We start from the raw sequence: 13,078 nt of genomic DNA, 5'->3' as shown, positions 1-13,078 counted from the left end.
AGTTTGTTTGTGGCCAGTTTGGTGTGGCCATCAGGATTGTTTGTGTTCAGTGGGGAACACAAAGGGACTCCAAAATTATGGATAATGTGTAATAAGGGCAAGAAATTCCTCCTTTCTGTAAGAAAGAAATGCTGTGCAGGGAAGTGCAGGATAAACTTGTCAGAGCTCTTGGCTGAGCTTCTTTCAGCTCAAGGTTGGATTTGAGACCTCCTGAAGCTTCATCCAGTCTCACTTATTCTGTGCTCCCCAGATAGTGGCAAAAGAAGGACAATTCATGATTTTTAAAACCCCAAGAAACTCTGAGAAGAGACATCGTGTTGACTCTTCAAGAAAATGCAAATTGTTGTGATTCATTTCAAGTCTCCCCTTCCAGAGCAGCACGCAGCTCAAACCAATTAACTTTGTTCTTTCAGAATTTTAAGAAATGAGCTTTTATGTTAAAAAAAAAAAAAGAAAGAAATTTTGGGTTAAAAGTTTTTATTTAGTTCACCTCTTTTCTCTCAGGAGATGCATTCCACAGGGCACTGAATTATGCCTGCACATGGACAAGGGGGATTCATTAACTGGGTGAAGTGTGGGGACTTTCCTCTGTTTTGTTGACACTTCCTTCATATGGAAAATCCAGGCTCTGAGTTCTCATCTATTCATGTTGTGGCACCCCTTGTAAAAGTCGATATGTCACTATTTTCTGTGTGTCAGCCCAGACTGATGGCAGTGCTGACTTTCAAGACAGGTCAGGAAGGCACTGGAAAAAAAAGCAACAACCTTTGCTGAAGCAGAGTGATGCTAAATGTCACAGAACAGAGATTTAGCAGCAAATTTTGAGAGCTGACATGCAAAACGTGCCCACTGTGGAGTGCAGGGGCTTGCTTAAATCCCAACAAAATCTGCAATATTACACCCAGATACCTCATTGCTTCCTCATTCCCCTCCAAAGCTTCAATCCATCTTTGAAGGGCTGAGATCTCTTTGCATCTCAGCATCACCCAGGGCAGGGCTCAGTGGAGTTCTGCAGCTCTTGTTCAGCCTTCCCCAGCAGCTGCAAGTGCATCCACTCTCATCCACTTCAGGATACTGTCTCCTTTCCCATTAGCCCATTCCTCCCAGGGGATTCAGACTAAAAGTTTGGCTCCAAGCTGCTTTTGGCTACCCAGACCAGCATTAGAGCAGCTTGAGCAGAGGCTGGAAGCACCTCAGACCTGGGAATTCTGTGCTGGCATCAGCCCCACCTCCATTCCCCATCCCCTGCTATTTTTTTAAATTCATGCCTTACCATAATGCTGCAAAACACTGCAAAAATCCATCCTCTGACGTCCTTCAGCACACCAAAATTTGAGGCTGAGAGCTGAGCTGAGCCTCATTTACACAAGCAATTGTCACCAGAGTGAGCCATCCTCCCTGCAGAGGATGGGATGCAGGGCTTGGGAGCCAGAGGATCTTCCTGGCACTCTCAGAGGTCACTGGGATTGATGGATTGGGAACCAGAGGATCTCCCTGGCGCTGTCCAGAGGTCTCTGTTTGGGATTGCTGCATTGGAAGCCAGAGATTTCTGCCGGGCACTCTCCAGAGCTTTGGGACTGATGGATTGGGAATGAGAGGATCTTCCTGGCACTCTCAGAGGTCATTTCTTGGGATTGATGGATTGGGAATGAGACGATCTGCAGAGATCTCTGCCTGACACTCTCCAGAGGTCTCTGTTTGGGATTGATGGGAACTTCAATCCTCTTTGGGATTGATTGTTTGGGAACCAGGGGATCTTCCTGGCCCTCTCCAGAGGTCACTGTTTGGGATTGATGGGAACCTCAGTGCTGTTTGGGATTGATGGATTGGGAGCCAGAGGATCTGCCTGGGTACACTTTCAGACCTGATTTTTGTTTGTTCCTGTGACCTCTATTGTGATGCCCACATTGTTACTTCAGTGCTGGAAATCAAAGGCAAGCGCAGCCTAAAAATACTTGAGGAGGAAAAAATGAGCTTTAATAACTTGGTCTTACCTTTGCATTTCAAAGGATCTGTCACATCACTCAAAGAGCCACATGTTTTTAGTGATAATGCCACCTATACCAGAGACAGGATTCTATTCACACCAAAAGTTATTGATTTTTTAAACTGAATTGGAGTGAAAATAGAGGTGAACAAGATGCTCTCCAGTCCAGTGATATGCTGTAGAGTATTGCAGCTGGAGGTCACTTGATTTAATATATAAATATATATATATATATAAAAAGCTCTATAAAATGTGTACAGCCAAGCCTGGAAGTGGCAGTGCAGCTTTGTCACCTGGGTGTCATTAGTTCCCCAAGTTTTCCTGGATGTCAATGTAGGATTCTATGAGATCTTATTTATAGGAGCATTAAATAATTCCAAACAATATTCTGTCATTTCTAGTTCCATGCTGCACCTTATTGGGAAAGTATGAAAACAAAGCCAACCATCTAAAACTCAAAGATTCCACTTTTAGCTTCTTCTAATATTCCCTTCCTTGGGAACTTGCATCTTATATCCAACATTTCAAGAACTTTGATCAGCACAACAACATCTGTGAGATTTTCTGGAACTGGAGGATAATTTCTAGTTGCAACTTGGTTTTTAATATACACCAGATTGAATAATTGTGAGTGACAGCCATAATTATTTAAACTATTGCACTGTGTAGCCCCACCTCCCCTTTAATGGTTCAGGGAAGAATATATGTATCAGATTAGCATAAATTTAATTTACTGTCTCATAGAAAATGCAAATCAAGAAGGCAAAACTTTAAGTAGCATTCATTTAGTTTTTCATGCAGGACAAGGATTTCTTACCAAGGGTGAGGCAAAAACAAATCAGCATAAACTTTGTGAGAAATTTGAATTTCTCTGTGAAGGTGGAGCTGAGTGCTGAGTGTTCCCTGATGCTCTTTTGGGAATCCTGAATTTCTTGTTCTTCCTCTATCATTTTTCTCAAATGTGCTGTGATTCACCACCCCCCCCCCCTCAAATTCTTTGCTAAAACCCCTTTTATTTTTTATTTCCATTCATTTTGAGGCCAGCTCTTCAGCACCAGCAGCGAGCTCTGACCGAGGGTGAGAATTCCCCAAATATTTTCAACCCAAGACCAAGATTTAGCTTTGCTTTAACTCTGGCACTTAACTCCCAGTGGAAGATCCATTTCCTTGCTAGGGATGATTAACCCAGAGCAGTTACCAGGGACAGGGGGTCAGCAGCCAGACCAACCTCTCAACATCCCCACTCCAACCACCCTGGGAGATGCTGCCCTCCTGCACACAAAACCTCCCCTCTGAGCCTTTTTCCTGGCAAGTCTGGGAAAATAAACAGGCTTTGAAGTACAGCCTGAAATCCTCTCCAAACTGCAAGTCAAGTACGACTTTCTACAGCATGACAAGGTTTGAACATGATTCCTATGTTTATATATATATATATTTTAAGCCAGAGTTCCTTATTTATCATAGGATTCGAGAAACAAAGGTCTCCTGCCTTTGATTTCCTGGGGGAAAACATTTTACAGATGCCTCAGGAGAGTTCTGAGGGTTGTTTAAAGTCATCTGCTGTTTTTAAAGATGGAAGTTCAAGGGAAATGATTTCAAAGGAGCTCAGAGGGAAGAAGCTGAAGTTGGCACATCTTCTCATTTGTGTATTCCTTAGCTCTGATTTGCAGGAAGGAAAAGTCTCCTTGTTTTGTAGAGACAGAAGAACTGAAATTGCCAACAAAATAAATCAGCTCCGAAGAAAAGAAGATTTTTTTTTTCCATCATCTGGATGTAGATCCCACCCAAATGGAATTGCAAGCAGAGGTTAAAGGAGGAATGCAATGGTTGAACCTCTGCAGCCTCACCATCTCTATCAAAGATGCAATTCAAGGAGAGGCACTGGAATAAAATCTCTTGGGGAAGCATCAAACAGGGCTGAAATGTTTATGGAAAGCAGTGGGAAAGTGATATATATTTAATTTTCTCAGCAGTTTTCATTGTACATCCCCATCTGTGTTCAAAGCACTCTTCTTATTTCCCCCCCTTTTTTTTTTAATATTTTTTTTTAATGTGATGGGAATGCCTGATAACATCTGGGGGATTTTCTAGAACTGGAGGATAATTTCTGCTGGTAATTTGTTTTTCTAACACACAGCTAACACTTCTGGAAGAGAAGAAAGGGAAAGAGCATCCTGCAATCCTGCAGTCCCTTTCCCCAGGAATCACTTGACCTTTGGAGCAGACCCTGCCTGAGAGGTTGCTTCTCTTCAGGGCTCTGTTTAGAAACAAACACTGCACAAAAGTTCCTGAAAAATATTTGTTTGATTCACCTGCAGCGACAGCAAGAGGTGAATAAACAGCCTTGCTGATAATCTCTGCTTAGAACATCATCTTAAATTGATATATCACATTATACTCACAAAAAATAAGAAAAAAGCTCGAGTTAATTGAAATAAATTGATTGCCTTTCATTTACCAGGGGTGTGTTTACAGTTCCCTCATCTGTGGCACCTCCTGAACTGCTCTCAACACCACACAAACATCTCAGAGAGGGGGAGGTGATGCTGTTATCTCACTGAGAACTCAGTGGCATCGTGGGAAGGTGGATTATCAGCCAAAATGGTGTGTCAGCTTCACTCCTGGGAAAGAAGAACTCTAGAGAAGATTTTTTCCATCAGGTCTAATATCTGCTGTTCACAGTGAGCAGCTGTATCTTCTGCTTGATCATAGTTAATTTTTTTCAGTGCTTTCTTGATTGCCATAGGAATATCTTTGTTATTCTATTACCTATAAAACTAAATGAGTCTCCCAATTTCATTTATTTGTGTCTTCATTTAGCTCCACGTTTTTCCCCACCATATTTAGGGCTCAGTGACTTCAGAATCCTCTCCAGAACACTCAAGGCCAGGGTTTGACAGCACATTTCAGACCTCTCTAAGCCAATTTTCTCCAGCCTGCACATCAGGTTCCTCTTGTCCAACAGCCTGGATCAAGCCAGACCCTCTTTGGATTAAGTTATTAAAGACACCAAGGGCATGAAGCACCTTTGACAAAAATTTGTGTAATTTATGATGATGATGATTAATGCTATCTAAGAATTCCATTTTTCAAAGATCATTCTACTGAATTTTATCAGCAGAACAATGTCCAAGGAGTGGTTTTGCTTAGAGCCCCACCCGTTGCTTTCCTGAGCCATCTCAGCCTCTTGCACTTGATATTTCATAAATATGATGAGAAACCTGATCTGGTTGTCATTGAAACCACAGCAAAACTTTCTCTTTTTTTTTTATTCTTCTGACTGGAAACATGGCCAGGCTCTGATGTTTGTCTTTTAATTAACAAGAGAGTTTAGAGATGAGTCTGTGTGTGGTTTTATTTGATGTGGTGGTGCCTTTCCTGGGGCTCCCACAGCCACATCTCTGAGCCCTTTCCATGGGGGCCAGGCAGCAAAGCAAGAGAAGGATAAAACAGCTCTGAAGATGTCCCCAGAACAACAAAAAGTACAACTAATTAAATTACTTGATGGCAGTGTTTAATCTTTTCAAATGATTTGAGGTTTGTTTTCCATCTCCTTCCCTGGTGATTTCTCAGCTATTCAACATCAGTGGGTCCTTTGTCCATGCTGTTCCCCAGACTGAATAAAACCCTGGTGAAAATGTCTAACCCTGACTTTTATAATCCACTTTTGCAGATTAATATCTAAACTGAGCTGTGCTTTCTGTCCAGCCTGCCTGGCATTCTCTCTGCTGCTTTCAGTACACCTTCAAATAATCATTGGTCCCAAAGAAAGGATTAATCTGTCATTTCTTATTTAAATCCCTTATCAATAAATATTTGAAATTAAGACAAATGTGATAAATAAGGGATTTAATTAACAATGGAGGTTTAGTGTTCTTTTCCTTTCAGGTTGGGTTTGGCCTTTATGCTTTCTGGAGTCTGTGGAGATTATTCAGTTTCTCTTGCAATCTTTTAATCTCTTCTATATGAAATATTTAAACTTTCAACGTGTAATAATTACGAATAAGATCAAGATTAAATCTTAGAGCTACCTAAGGTAAATTCATTAATTTCAGCTAGTGATGACCTGAGAGCATCCAAGTTACAAAATCCACATTCTCCCATTTCCTTTAAGGCAATATTGTCTCTGCCTCTCTTATTTCACAGTTCTTGTTATGTTTCAGACTTGCTGAATGAAAAAGCCAAATTCCACTTGCTTGATTTGCCCATAAAACCTGATTCTTTAAATTTTTTTTCTGAGTTTTCTGAGTTTAGGGTTGACCTGAGGTCTGTGGGTTTCTAAGTTCTAACTGGACTGTGGGAGGGCACAGAAAATGGAACTGAGATCCTCAAAATCCCAGTGCCTTCCTTCCTTCCTTCCTTCCTTCCTTCCTTCCTTCCTTCCTTCCTTCCTTCCTTCCTTCCTTCCTTCCTTCCTTCCTTCCTTCCTTCCTTCCTTCCTTCCTTCCTTCCTTCCTTCCTTCCTTCCTTCCTTCCTTCCTTCCTTCCTTCCTTCCTTCCTTCCTTCCTTCCTTCCTTCCTTCCTTCCTTCCTTCCTTCCTTCCTTCCTTCCTTCCTTCCTTCCTTCCTTCCTTCCTTCCTTCCTTCCTTCCTTCCTTCCTTCCTTCCTTCCTTCCTTCCTTCCTTCCTTCCTTCCTTCCTTCCTTCCTTCCTTCCTTCCTTCCTTCCTTCCTTCCTTCCTTCCTTCCTCCCTCCCTCCCTCCCTCCCTCCCTCCCTCCCTCCCTCCCTCCCTCCCTCCTTTCTTCCCTCCCTTCCTCCCTTCTCTTTTTTCCCCTTTTTTCCCCTTTTTTTCCCTTTTTCCCATTTCTCATGAACTGCCTGAACACACCATTATTCCAAGATAAAACTCCTTTAATTCCCCATTTTATCACCTCAGAACTTTTTCCAGGTGGGAGCGTGGATTGTTGCTCCAGCAGGAGCCTTCCTCATCCCAGCCCCGGGGCAGAAACACATCATGGAGTTTACAGAGAGGTTTTAGTTCCTCCTTTACCTTCACTTCCATTTGGGGATGTAAAAACAGCAAATGTCTTCATTTTGTTCCTGCCAACTTCTGCTCTATGTAGGGCAAATTCTTCCTGGGTTTGTGGCTTCGTTTGAAATCTCAGCCAACATTCTGCTGTTTGATCTTTTTTTGGTCAATAAGGAGAGTAGCTGTTGTGATCCTCTCTCTGTTCCTTATCATGTGCTGTTTAATATTTGTAATTATGTGGCTTTGCTGCAGAAAATCTGATGGACAAGGCGCATTCAGAACTCCAACCCCCAAAATGGGGCAAGGGGAGCCTCCTGCAAAGCACTCCCTGTTCTGCTGTGGGTCTTGCTCTCCCTCTGCCCAAAAAGCAGGGAAAAAAATTGGAAAAAATGTCTAAAAGTTTCCTTTTTTCCCTTTTTTTGGTAAACTTTGTTTCTCCCTGCCTGGCAGGAGGCAGAAGCAGCTAATGTCTCCCTGCTGAAAGCATTAACTGATTGCATTGTTGCTTGAGCACAGCAGCTGTCCTTATACATTTAGACTCCCAGTGACAACAAAATTAAGGCAGCCTCTCCTTCTGTCAGGCAATAAAATGATTTTCTCAACTTCTTTATTTCTTCTGAGAACTTCTTAGTGCCTGCCTTTCTGTGGCTGCAGCGAGATGCTCCATCTGAACTGATCAGAACGAAGGAGGCCTTTTACTCAGTGCTTTCCAGAAAGGAAGAACAAAAAAATAATCTGTATTCCAGAGTGCCCTGAGGGCTGATTTCCTCCACTTTTCCATTTGCTTTAGCTACGTGTGGGTGGGTGTTTAATCTCATTTATGCCACCAGTGCTCTGCTCAGTAATTGCCCGTGGCTTTCTGGTGTCTGAGGAGATGGATCTTGCTGTGACACCCATGGAAAAGAGCAGATCTCTGCTTGGGAGCACACAGGGTGCTCCTGCAGGGGACAAACTCTTTCATTTGGGAGTCTGGAGGGCTTTCTGCAAGATGATGAAGTGAAATATCCCCCAGTGGCTGGCAGGTGTGTGTGCCAGCGTTGGCAGCTCTCCCTGGCGGGTTGGAGCCCAAGGGATCAGGAAGGGATCCCCCAGCTTTGGGATGCCCTGCAGGGGCTGTGCTGGGCTCCTGCTGCTGCTCTGAGCTCTCTCAGACCCCACCTGGCCAGGCAGGCTGGGGTTTGCTCTCAGGTGTCCCTCTGGCAGCAGTGCCAGTGGTCTCAGGGAGGACACACCACGCCAGGCTTGGCTTTGTAAATCATCTCCATCCCACCTTCCCTCTCAACAATTTTCTGCCTCTGGTTTGCAGGGCCAACAGCTCTGAGTCACCCATAAATCACAGCTTTCTTCTTTCCATTTTGCCCTTTTTGCATGACAGTGATGTGACAACAAGGCCACCTTCAAAAGCCAGGGAGAAGTCCCACAAAGCTTCCCCTGCCAGGATCTTAGGATGGCATGGAAGCAGAACTGAGTAAGGAAATAGTTTTAAACTCAGCCTCTTCTTCTCTCAATGACCTATTTTGGATACTCCTGCAGCAGCCAACCCACCTGCAAGGAGAGCACTGGAGGTGTCTCACTGCTGCTGGATTGCTGATTTCTGTGGTGAAGAGACCTCTGCATTCTCAGCTGCTGATATTATGTACATTTAAACTTAAATATGCATTGTCTTTAATGGGAAAATCACCCTTCAGTGTTTTAATAACTTGTTTTTTTTTCCAGGTCTGATTGTGTCTCTTTACAAGCAGTTGCCAGTTCCAACTCAAAAAACACCAAGTCTGCTCTAACTTATAGACTACAGGGTAAAAACCCCCCAGCACCAGGCTGCATCATTCAAATTTGCCACAGCAGGATCCTTCACCTATTTTCAGAAACATTTAGTTTTATTTTTTCCTCTCCATCTGACCCTTGCAGCTCAGCATTGGTAATTAGCCCCCTGCTTCTCCCGTAGCTACTAAAAACCAGGGAAAAATAAATGTTTCCATTTGAAACCATTATTGCAAAGGCACTGCCACGGAACACTGGAGACTCACTGCTCATGGAAGGGAGATTTTCATAAAGTGACACTCAGGCATTTGGGGGTTAGCCTTCAGAATTAAGAATAGTATATTTTCTTTTCTCTTTTCTCTTTTTTTTTTTTAAATGAAGACTTGAGGCAGTGCCATTTCTGTGCTTCAGAGTCTGAACTGAGCTGTTAAAATCTCACAGCTTGAGGTGCTTTCATCCTAAAATCCCTCCAATTGGAAAAACGTCTCCAATTTGAAATAGTAAAAATTACTATCCATGTAAGCAACAGAAAAAGTCTTTGGGAACATCATCTCCTCTGCAATGGTACCCAAAGGAAATGATGTTTATATGGAAGAATGGTCAAGCAATGATTTTCTTTTCTTAAATTGTTACTGCAGGAGATCTGCAAGACAATTTCCCATCACATGTGGTCCTAACAGGGCTTGGAGGTTTTTGTAGCAGCTCCCTCCCCAAAATATCCTTCCAGTTATTCCAACTGTGCCTCTTAAGTCAAACCCAAAGTTTCAGGATCCAGGAAAAGGTTGGATCAGCTGCTCAGAGCTTTCTGCAGACAGATACAATCAAGCTGAGGTTTCAATTTATCATTAAATATCCAAATCAAACGAGAACTTACCAAAGCCTCACAGCAAGCATTGCACCTTGAGAGCTCTGCATCTGCCACTCTGCCTCTTGTTCAATCTGTGGATTTAAATTTAAATCCTATTTTCTTCCTTCTGCAAGGGACATATTAGAACAGATGTTATTGACTGAGATCCTAATCCCACAATGACACTGTGGCCAACTCATCCAATTTTCTTATGAAATTTGATGGTTTCCTTTAAGCTTCAGCTGCTTGGATCAACCACTCGTTTAAGGAGCTCAGCCCTTCATCCATTTCAAGGAGATTTCTGACAGGCAGGGATGAGGGCTGGGGTCCACACTGAAGGTTTATAAAGCCCCACACATCCAAACATCAAAATTATTGCCTGTTTTGGGTAGTAATTGGGATTTTTTAACGCTTTCACCCAGAACTAAAGGGTGTGTTCAGTGACAGTGCAGTGCTGGATGGGGCTGAGGAGGAGCAGCACAGCAAAGGTGGGAGTTAATTCTTGGAGGAGACTGAAACAACAACCAGAAGTCAGGATGGAGCAGCTCTGCTGGGAGGAAAGGCTGGCACAGCTGGCATTGCTCACTGCACAGGAGAAGCTTTGGGCTGAGCTCAGGGTGGCCTTGCAGGGTCTGAAGGAGATGGAGAGAGAGAATTTACAAGGGATGGAGGGACAGGACACAAGTAATGGCTTCAAACTGAGAGAGGGAAGGGTTAGATGGGATATTGGGAATTGGGAATTGTTTTCTGCAAGGGTTTTGAGGCCCTGGCACAGGTGCCCAGAGCAGCTGTGGCTGCCCCTGGATCCCTGGCAGTGCCCAAATCCAGGTTGGAGCACCTGGGACAATGGGAGGTGTCCCTGCCATGGCAGGAGGTGGCACTGGGTGGGATTTAAGGTCCCTTCCCAACCCAAACAATTCCACAATCTCAAAATTTTACAGTGTCCATGGCTTAGCTTGAGGACTCTGGTTCCCTCATTTCTCTCTTCTACACTCTGGATTTTCAGAGACAAACCCAGAACTAACATCTCTTTGTGTGCTTTATCAGTTCCCCTTTCCCCATAAAGGTTTTATTTACTCCACTCCTGACTCGATGCCACTTTGCCTCAGAAATTCTCCTCAACTTTGACTTTTCTCACAGCACAAAGGCAGCAGGAGAGCCCTTAAAGACATCATCAAAATCTTTATTTTCATGCCTTCCAAAGCCCCTGGAAATAGATACTACACATCATTGTAAATAGTATTTCTCTTAATGCAATGATCTCGTTCTAATCTTCCAGTGGTGTGAATATGCTTAGAGAGATGGATGCTAAATAAATTAAAATGAGCTAAGAGAAGATGCTTCATAACCCTGGAAATATTGCAAGCATTATTTAAAGTAGTTAATATTTTTACTGCCTCGTGAATGCTAATCTCTGAGAAATCTCAGGTACCAAATATAGTTTTAATTCTCAATTTTAGTTCTCGCAAACTGGAACTGTAAATTAATTTCAACACTATAAAAAGTAATAGAGACGTTTATTTTCTTTAGCAATCTGCCTCATTCAGCTGCAGACTGGGTCTGAATTAATGGTCCTGGCATGCTGAATACAGAATTAGTGATAATGTGAAATGCACGTAATGATAATATCTGCTGCAAGAGTTATAATGCTGGGGTCCAAATTTTTTCTCATTAATCTTCTCCATTACTATTAAAAAAAATGATATTGAGCATCCTCTCTGGCACTTGAGTGCTTTTATGGGGGTTTCTTTATAAGAAATGGTTCCTTTTGCAGGATGAGCATAGGCCGAGCATGCTTTAATTTTTTGGGGATGTTTTAAATGTAGAATTAAGGTGCCTGTTGCATTTCCATAATCCAATGTCAGGACAAGACAAAACTTTGGAAAAGTCACTGGATGTGGCTCCAAAGTTCAGCCTGGAGAAAGAAAAGGAGTTGCTCAACACTTCTTTTACTCAGAAAAATTGGAAAGATCAGGGATCATCAGCAAAGCCCCCACAGAGCTCAGTGACAGCACCCACCTTCCCTGCCCCACCAGTTTAATTATGGACTGAGGGTTTGATTATGGACTGAGGGTTTAATTATGGACTGAGGGCTTGATTATGGAGCTGCAGGAAGGTTTGCAGAAGTGCCAGGACAAGAGATGAGGAGCAGAGAAGTCCATGAGGGGATGAAGATGTGATCAGGAAAGGAAGTGAAGAGAATCAGAGGCTGTGGGAAGTACATGTGAAGGAAAAGCGGCTTCCAGCGATGCTGTTGTGCATCAGAAACCAAATAAAACCTTTTTATTTCCTGTTTTATTTTATTTATTTTGTCTTTTATATTTCTTTTGAGTGACAGGGCATTGCCAAAGAGATTCAGTGTTTGGTTTCTGTCCCAGCAGGAGCACAAGACTTCCACTGTCCCTTGACTCAATGTCATTGGGGAGGTGGCAATTTCATTCTCCAATCCACTGTCACTTATGAAAGTCTATAAATGTTGGAGTCAGGAAATAAACTTCCCTTCTTCTTCTTCTTCTTCTTCTTCTTCTTCTTCTTCTTCTTCTTCTTCTTCTTCTTCTTCTTCTTCTTCTTCTTCTTCTTCTTCTTCTTCTTTTTTCTTCTTCTTCTTCTTCTTCTTCTTCTTCTTCTTCTTTTTTCTTCTTCTTCTTCTTCTTCTTCTTCTTCTTCTTCTTCTTCTTCTTCTTCTTCTTCTTCTTCTTCTTCTTTCTTCTTCTTCTTCTTCTTCTTCTTCTTCTTCTTCTTCTTCTTCGTCTTTTCCTCTTCTTCTTCCTCCTCTTCTCCTTCTCCTTCTCCTTCTCCTTCTCCTTCTCCTTCTCCTTCTCCTTCTCCTTCCTCTTCTTCTTCCTCTTCTTCTTCCTCCTCTTCCTCTCCTTCTTCCTCTTCCTCTTCCTCCTCCTTCTGTCTAGTGGCTTCCAAAGGGTTTTATACCTTATGTGGTGAAAGTGAAATATTTTGGGCTCAGCAGCGTTTATTTTGTTTTCTTTCCTTTGGACTAACGAGCCTGAGTCAAGAAACCATGCGGGGAAAATCAGTATGCAGAGTGCAAGCATCAATTTAAATCCACAAAGTTGCAGTGGTCTATATAAAGATTTATTAATCAAAACATTTGCAAAATATTGACTGTGCACGTACGCTGTGAGGCCTGAGAGATCATCTGCAAAGCAAAGCTTGAATTAATCACTTCTTCTCATCCATTAATCTTTAAAGAATTAAAAAATTATGTAGCAGATATTTGTGGGTATTTTGTGAACTCATTTCATTCTCTAATTTCGATTTTTTTTCCACTCAACAGTTGTCGTGTGGAGGGAGGAAACAACAGCTCAGGGCAATCAGCCAGATTTTGGCTCCCAGAACAGGAGGTGTTTTGGAGAAGGCTGTTCCTGGATCCTTCCCATCCTGAGGGGACAAAGCCAGAGCCCAAAATTCCTGAGGGACAAAGCACAACCATTTTGGTGCCTCTTTTGACTTAAACAGCTCTGCAAAACACAGATGTGGGGAAATCTGGTTTGAGGG

Source organism: Fringilla coelebs (genome assembly GCF_963513975.1).
Source record: "Fringilla coelebs genome assembly, chromosome: 13".
Lineage (NCBI taxonomy): Eukaryota > Metazoa > Chordata > Aves > Passeriformes > Fringillidae > Fringilla > Fringilla coelebs.
The sequence above is the reverse complement of the archived record's forward strand: the minus strand, read 5'-3'. Positions refer to the sequence as shown.